Genomic DNA, 8,297 nt, shown 5'->3' on the forward strand with positions numbered 1-8,297 from the left:
ATGGCCACTCAAGTGCATTTTACTATAGATGAAGAAAGTGATATCTGTAGGCAGAAGAGTGCTAAAATTTGTGAAAACAAAACTTTCTTGTATTTTTACATGCATAGTATATTTGTATTCAATTGAAGAAATACTTTAGTTACAGACGATGTTAAAAAAAAAAAAAAACCCTCTGCTCCATACTGACTCCTTGTGAAGGAGAGCATTTGCTGACAAATCACTTATTTCCATATATCTTTAAGAGTGTGGTATTATGCTAACAAGCTACTTTCACAAAAATAACATCTCTTTCCATTAATCCCACTAAATAAAATTTATAACATTAACTTTTAATAAAATTTAAGGTACTAACCATTACATTGACTGGAGAGTTTTCTTGGGGTTTACAGCTTCAAATAGTTTCAAATCTAGCTAACATAACTGAAGGTATCGTCATAAGTAACTTCATGGAATTTAATGCTACAGTATGTCAGTGCCAAGGAAAGGTTATTTTGCCTGGCTTCACTACTTCCATTAACCGTATAAAAGACTTTGTTCCTCTCTGGAACTCAAAATGCAATCTAATGTTCTGAGAGTGAAGAAATACTTGCAGAGTTTGAATTTGGAATTTTTCTGTAAACAATTATGAATTTGAACTCAAGTTCCATCATAAACCTGCATACTGTCAGGGGCATTATCATTTCAGAAAGCTCAGTATGACCATAAAACCCTAGCTATGTCTCACCTTCAGGTAAACTGTCTAGGTAACAGTCAAATTAAACAGTTCTGACATACTGCAGCCCCTTTAACTATAAACCATAGAAAGAGTTCTTCCTTATTATTGTGAGATAAAATTCAAAGCTATCCAGGTCCATTCACTTAGAGAAAAAAAAAAACACATTGCCTATTTACTAGTAATCAGTTAGTCTAGATCAATGTAATAATTAATTTCAAGGGGGTCTTTTAAAACTGAGCCAGGTTATTACTCTGTAGCTAAGGCTTGCATGAATTCAGTATGTAGCCCAGGTTGACCTCCAACTCATAAAATTATTCCTGCCTACCTTCCTAAGAGCTGGGATTATAGGTTCATGCCACTGTAACCGGCTCTTAAACATCTTTATGCAAAGATCTCCTTAGCAGCCTGGTAAATCTTATTATCAACTTATGAGGGTCAGCCACTGAGAGGAATGTGGCAAATGAAATACTTAGAATTTCAAAGAAAATCAATTCTCCCCAAGAACAATATTAATTTAAATACAATAGTATTTTACATGTGGTATACAAAACGCGTATTTATTATCAACATATTAGATAAGAAACTGGTAGTAGGTGGGCTATCTGACTTAGTTTTAAAGCAGCTGTTAGTGTAACTGTAATTTCAACATCTCTGCATTTCTTTTTTTTAAATATTTTTATTTTCTATATTCTTTGTTTACATTCCTAATGTGATAAGAAAATATATTATGTAGTTCAGTACATAGTTATTTTCAGGGATGAAGATTATTAAAATAATAATAATAATAAGGACATATAGCTTGGTTATAAGGGAAAAGGGACATATGTAGAGTGTGGAAGAATTCACAAGAAAACACCCCTTTGCAGGAAGCTTCACACAGGATACATTCTTCTCCCAGCAATGAAAACTCATCAACATCTCTACAATATTTTAATGTTTTTTCCCAGATAAACCCTAAATGATTCACAAAAGGAGTTATTTTAATGTTTTTATTGTTGTTAGCTATATAAGTTCTTCTACCTTGCATACATAAAAATTCCAAACATAGAGAAAGAAAAGTGGTCAGTGTGAAATCACCCTATTTGCCAAAATTATTTAGGCACCGAGTCACCCTTATGAGTTAGAAAGGAGTGAGAATGCTTCCTAAATCAAACTTCTGAGCTGTGAGCTAAGAGCCCACCTTTTAAGAAGGTCCTTCACCGAACAGAATGTAAGTGGACTGTGTTCATTGTTTTTTGAGTAGTCTACCCCTTTGACCACTTTCCAGGATTACACTGCATGATGGGATCAACCTGTAACATTGATCCTATGCACTTTAAGAAGCACAATTAGCAACTGAAGTGAATCTCTTGTCAACTTCGAAGTTCCAATGCCTTATTTCCTTGTTTCGTTCTGAAACTTTCTTTACCTGACCACTCTCATCTCTGGCCATTAAGTTGGAGGTGATCTGACCACCTTCCAAGGCCAAGAAAGTGACATGAGACCTCACATAAAATGCACATTCTCCAAGCATTCATTCATGTGGACCACAGCTTGCAAAGGTAGCATCTGTCCTTCTAGCGTCGAGAAGTAGTTTAAAAGTTATTACTGACCTGCTCCTTCCCAGTGACTACCTCTGATCTCTCCTGTTCTCTTTTCTTGTTATAAAATCAATGACCTATTCAATACTCTCAACTTCACAGCTTTTCGTAAAAATTTTAAAGTTTTTTTTCACCCTGTCTTTTTCAAGGACTGCTTGGAAGAGAGACAAAAGATTTTTTCACCAAATAACATTTCAATGTAACTGTATTATAGCACATCTAGTGGGCAGAGATGTCACACTCCTTGCTGAAACCACAGCTTTAAACATAAATAGTAAATTAGGAAAGCAGTTTGTTTTTTTTTTAAGTGAAAAATTCAGAGTCCACCAGACTTTCCAACATCTATAACACTTCATTGGTATGATGCTACCAAGCAGAGTCTTTAACTGGTGTTAACAGAAGATTCCATTCTCTCCATGAAGCTGGACTTCCTTTTGGTTTAGCATGGTAGCCCATAGCAGGCAAATGTCAGGATTCTGACCAGTGTTCCAAACAACTAGGGGTTTTTCATCAGCATCAGCATACACTAGACAATACAGGAAAAGACAGCCAAGTGGCCAGTCCTAAGCACCATCTACTCCATTAGTTTACATTGCATAATTTGGCTCATGTAAAAATATACATATCGCCGGGCGGTGGTGGCACACGCCTGTAATCCCAGCACTCTGGGAGGTAGAGGCAGGTGGATTTCTGAGTTCGAGTTCGAGGCCAACCTGGTCTACAGAGTGAGTTCCCGCACAGCCAGGGCTATACAGAGAAACCCTGTCTCGAAAAAACAAATATATATATACACACATATCAGGGCAGAAAACCCTTAGCTTGTGAGCATCAGATACCTGATTTCACAAAAACATATTGCTAAAAAGAAACAAGTCATACCCCTTTGAATCATACTACAAAAGCTTCAATAATGTACCTGATGTTGGTTCCATTTTTTGAGTTGCTCCATCATATAAAATACCAAGTATAATTATAAAGCCTAGCTACCTGTGGCCCAAAGCAAGGGTCCTCTGTTCAATAATGAGTGCATACAGCGTGGAAGCACATACTAAAATGTTATTAGTGCTATAAATAAAGGGGAATCTCTCTGGGGAATGGTGAATTATACTTGTAATCCTAAACCTGGGAGGCTGCAGGAAATGACAGATTTGAGGCCACTCTGGACAAGATAGTGACTTCCAGGTCAGTCTGAGCTACAAAGTCCAGTCTCAAAAAATTAAGGAGATCAAAATGGGGAAGTCTCTTCTATTTGCACTACATAAATGAGCCTCTAATAGAATTAAGTGAAGTGAATCAGCACATGAATAAAATAAAGTGGAATTTCTAAAGGGAGAACATACACAAGCAATGAGTTGATAGTGGATATTAGAAGTTATCTGGTTTTAGTTTTGTCCTTCTCAAAGACCATTAAAAAACTGATGCAGCTATTGAACACAGATTTTCTCTGTACAACATGTGAACCTGTGAAGTTCAAAAGTTTCCACATGAAGTCGATTTGGTGGCAAACCAGACACATGAAATAATCGAGTGTGAGGTATCCAGTAGATATGGCTCTGTGCTCCTCCAAGGTCTAGCTAGTCTCCGTTTAGTTGAGTACTGGATATTAAAGGAGAGCAGCAGCATACTTTCCTCTTGTGTCTTCTTTGCAGCTTTCTCAAAAAAAAAAAAAAAAAAAAACTCATGCAATATTTAGGGAATTATAAGCATACATCATTTTATATCAAAAATCCAGATGAAATGCAAGCTTTAAATGAAAATTTCCTGTCTTGAATAATATTGAGAGCACACAGAACTGCATCGGGACATAAGGACATCTGGCCACAGGCAAGAGTTCTGCTGCTGTTTCATATTACTGCTCACACCCCAGGGTTTCAGCATTCTCCACACTGTTGTTGGTCCCCAAATGACATGGGGGACTGTATTTCAGAGAAAGCAGCTCATTGTAGGAAGCCTCATGGCTGCTGTCTGTAAGGTTATCCCATGATTGCCTTCACATTAGGCTGCTTTCTAAGGAGGCTTTCAGCACTCAACATGGGTTTATACTCAGAGCTAAGATTTATTTATTACAGAGATGTGACTATATGTGACAGGATCATGTCAGGGAAAGATAAGCAAAAGGTGGATGAATTCATCAGCACCTCATCTTACTTTTCTCTCCTGTGCATGCAGGGTCACACAGAATGATATCTTTCCCTGGCAACAAAAATGTATCAACCTGCAAGTGATGGTTTTGTATGGTGAAATCTTTTGAGATTCTGAGTTTAGAGGTGTTTATTGAGGCTGATCACATTGGTACTCAACATCTATAGACAGAAAACAAACAGATGCTCAGTCTAAACCATGCTGTATATAGTCTGGACATGGTGAATCACTTCTATGAGTTAGGAAAGGAGAAGAGAATATCTGAAGTACAAGTTCCCAGATGTCAGCCAAGTCATGTATAATCAGGACAGGTGTGCTATATAACTTACATTTATAATTGAACGGGAAAGATCAGAGTTCAATTGAAAGATAGTTAAAATAAATATTATTTTCCCCATTTCATTTCACTCAATCTCCAACTCTATCTTCTATTTATCATTTTCTTACTAAGGAAGTACACAGACTATTGATTTAGAACCTATGGAAGTTAATAGCTATTTTTCTCAATATGATAGTTTATAAAGCTAATTATTCCAACCATATCCAGTGTGTGTGCCTGTGTGTGTGTGTGTGTGCGTGTGTGCCTGTGCCTGTGCCTGTGCGTGTGCGTGTGCGTGTGCGTGTGCGTGTGTGTGTGTGTGTGTGTGTGTGTGTGTGCCACATGCAAGTAGCCACAGAAACAGAGAGATTGTCAGATCTCCTGAAGTTGAACAGGAGGTTTTAAATCATGGGTGTGGGTTCTGATACCCAAACTCCAGTACTACAAAATAAATGCAAATGTTTTTAACCATGGGGTTTCCTGTCTTTCTATTCTTATTTTAACATCTTGCTTCCTGTTTAAAAAAATAACCACAACATTGCTGACATCAAGAAGAAAAAGGTAAAGGAACAGAGCAATTCTTAGGTGATTAATGTCAAACTTGTAGTTTCCTTGTTAAGGCTCTAATCACTTTAACTTTTTGTTGAAAGGTTAAGAATTCTGTAAAGTAGAGCTAACTGCCCTGTTCCAGGGCAGATGATTATTGTGCCTCGATGGTCACTGCACTCACATGCACACATGCACACACAGATATACACACAGAGCGGGGAGAGGAAAGGAGGGATGGAAGGAGGGAGAGAGGGAGACAGAGCAAAGAGAGAGGGGGGACAGGGAGAGAGGGAGAGGGAGAGTGAGAATATTTTTCTGTACATATTAGTAGCTCCGTGTTTTTATGGGACTCCTAACAGTGAGAGTGAGGACTCTCACTAACTCTAACAAACTCTATTGCCTGCTCTTGGCATTCTTTCCTTCCTATTGCGTTGCTGTGTACAGCTTGGTTTCATATGGAGGAATGTGCCTAGTATTATTGTTTCTTGATTTGTTGTGTTTGTTGTCTCTTGGAGGTCTCCTCTTTTCTGAGAGGAAATGGAAGAGTAGTGGATCTGGGGAAAAGGATAAGTGGGGGAGAGATAAGAGGAGTTTGGGGAGGGACAGTAGTCAGAATGTATAAAATGATCTATTTTCAATAATAAAATACTATGTAAACATTTTTAGTTCCTACATCATGGCCTCCATCCCCAATTAGAGTATTATTTTCTCTGTGCCTCAGAAGGAACTTGCAGTTAAATCTTGTAATATCCAGTTACTAATGTACTTTAATTAATATTTCAATAAATAGTGGACCTTTGACCATAGGTATAGGTTTTTTGCTAACATGTATGACTTCAATCTCCCTTCATCTATATTAAATTTGACTCCTATATTCTTTTTCATCTTTTTCCATGAATTAATATATTTATTCACTTTACATCAAGATCAAAGCCCCCCTCTCCTCCCAGTTCCTCCTTCATGTAGACCTCCCCTTCTCTTCTGATAATGGGTGAGCCCCGACAGGGTATCACCCCAGCCCCACAAGCCACAGCTTTCTGTTCTCTCTCCTGGCCCTCTTTCCCTGGCTCTCCCCACACCTTGATCCTTCTGCCCTATTCCCCTTCCCATCTCCTCTCCCACCAAGGTCCCTCTCTCCCTCTGCCTCCTATGACTATTTTATTCCCCCTTCTAAGTGAGAAGCATCCTCCCTTGTGTCTTTCTTCATTTTGCTTCTTTGGGTCTGGGGAGTATAGTGTGGGTATCCTGTATTTTTTGCCTAAATCTACTTATTAGTGAGTACATACCATTCATGTCCTTTTGGGTCTGAGTTGCCTCACTCAGGATTATATTCTCAAGTTCCATCCATGTGCCTGCAAATTTCATAATGTCCCTGATTTTAATAGCTGAGTACTATACCATTGTAGAAATGAACCACATTTTGTTTGTCCACAGATTTCTCTCAGATGTCTCTCAAACAGTCCATTCATCTGTTGAGAGACATCTGGGCTGTTTCCAGTTTCAGGCTATTATGACTAAAACTGCTCTGAACACAGTGGAGCAAGTGTGCATGTAGAGTGGTTGAACAACTTTTGGGTACATGCCTAAGAAGTTTGCTGTGACAGTGTGTCTCCTAGGAATTTCAGTATCTACACATAAAGTCTTACCAACAGGAGTAATGAAACAAAACCTTGAAGAGGCCATCTATGGGAATGATAATGTGGAAAAGAGAAAGCTATAGAAGTCTCTACCCTACACAGAGAACTACAGCCAATTCAGAAATGCTGGCAGTGTAATGGAAGAAACAGTATTCAACAGGAAGAGCACACTAATTTCTTACCCAACACCAAATGCTTTGCCCTAAAACCTTAGATATACAAGTAACATTATATAGACTATATACAAATGTCTCCTAAATATTTCAAAAATGTTCTACATTCTTAGCCTTGTGAGACAAATTAAAAATTATTTTGAGATTCTATTTTACCACACTCAGAATTACTATCATCGAGAAAAAAAAACTAACAAAGGCTGGCTAAGATGTGGGTAAAGGGGGGCCTTATCCACTCGGGGGTGGGGGGCAGTGCAACTGATGCAGCCACTATGGAAATCTGTGTGGTAAGTTTCTCAAAATACTAACTGTAGAAGCACCATATGATCCAGATACAATGTACATGATATGTCACCAAATGACTATGTATCCTATGGCAGAGATACCTGTATACCCATGATTAGTAATTCATAATAGCAAAGAAATGGAATTAGCCTAAATGAACATTAACTGATGATTGGGTAAAGAAATTGTAGTGTGTATACACAATGAAATGTTTACTCAGCTGTAAAGAAAATTAAAATTCATGGGAAAATAGAACTGAAAATTATTATGGTACATTAAATAACCAGATTCAGAAAGACAAACAGGTTTTTTCCACAGGGGGATATTACATTTTATTTTTATATGTGGGTATATGGCCTGAGGGTATAGGTCCTGAAACTTTAAATGCAAGTGTAAAAGATGAAAATGTGGTTTTATGAAGGAGGGAGTAAAAGGGAATACTATAGTGTGTGTGTGTGTGTGTATGTGTGTGTGTGTGTGTGTGTGTGTGTATGTGTGTGTGTGTGTGTCTTAAAAAGAGAATGGGTGTGTTAAAGAAATGACTCATCAGTAAGAAGCATTTGTTGTTTGTGTTGATTTGAATATGCTTGACCTAGACAGTGGCATTATTGGGAGGTATGACCTTGTTGGAGTGAGTGTGGCCTTGTTGGAGGAACTGTGGCACTATGGGGGTGGGCATTGAGACCCTAGTCCTAGCCACATGGTAGCCAATCTTTCTCATGTTTGCCTTTAGAACAAGAGCTCTCACCTCCTTCTCCAGAGCCATTTCTGCCTGAATTCTGCCATGCTTCCTTCCTTGATGATAATGGACTGAACCTCAGAAACGGTAAATGAGCCCCAATGAAATGTCATACTTATAAGAGTTGCCTTGGTCCTGGTGTCTCTTCACAGCAGCAA

At 38.2% G+C, this 8,297-nt stretch overlaps 1 protein-coding gene across 1 annotated transcript in view; it reads left to right on the top strand.

Annotated features, from left to right (window-relative positions):
- The window catches only part of Nr0b1 (nuclear receptor subfamily 0 group B member 1), a 3,966-nt gene extending 3,875 nt beyond the window's left edge, over window positions 1-91 (top strand). The window contains exon 2 of the mRNA XM_052171533.1: window positions 1-91. This exon is cut by the window's left edge and continues 251 nt beyond it. The gene's annotated coding sequence lies outside the window, so the exon portion shown is untranslated.
- Window positions 92-8,297: the final 8,206 nt, after the last annotated feature.

The sequence above is a fragment of the Apodemus sylvaticus genome, chromosome X, assembly GCF_947179515.1.
Source record: "Apodemus sylvaticus chromosome X, mApoSyl1.1, whole genome shotgun sequence".
Lineage (NCBI taxonomy): Eukaryota > Metazoa > Chordata > Mammalia > Rodentia > Muridae > Apodemus > Apodemus sylvaticus.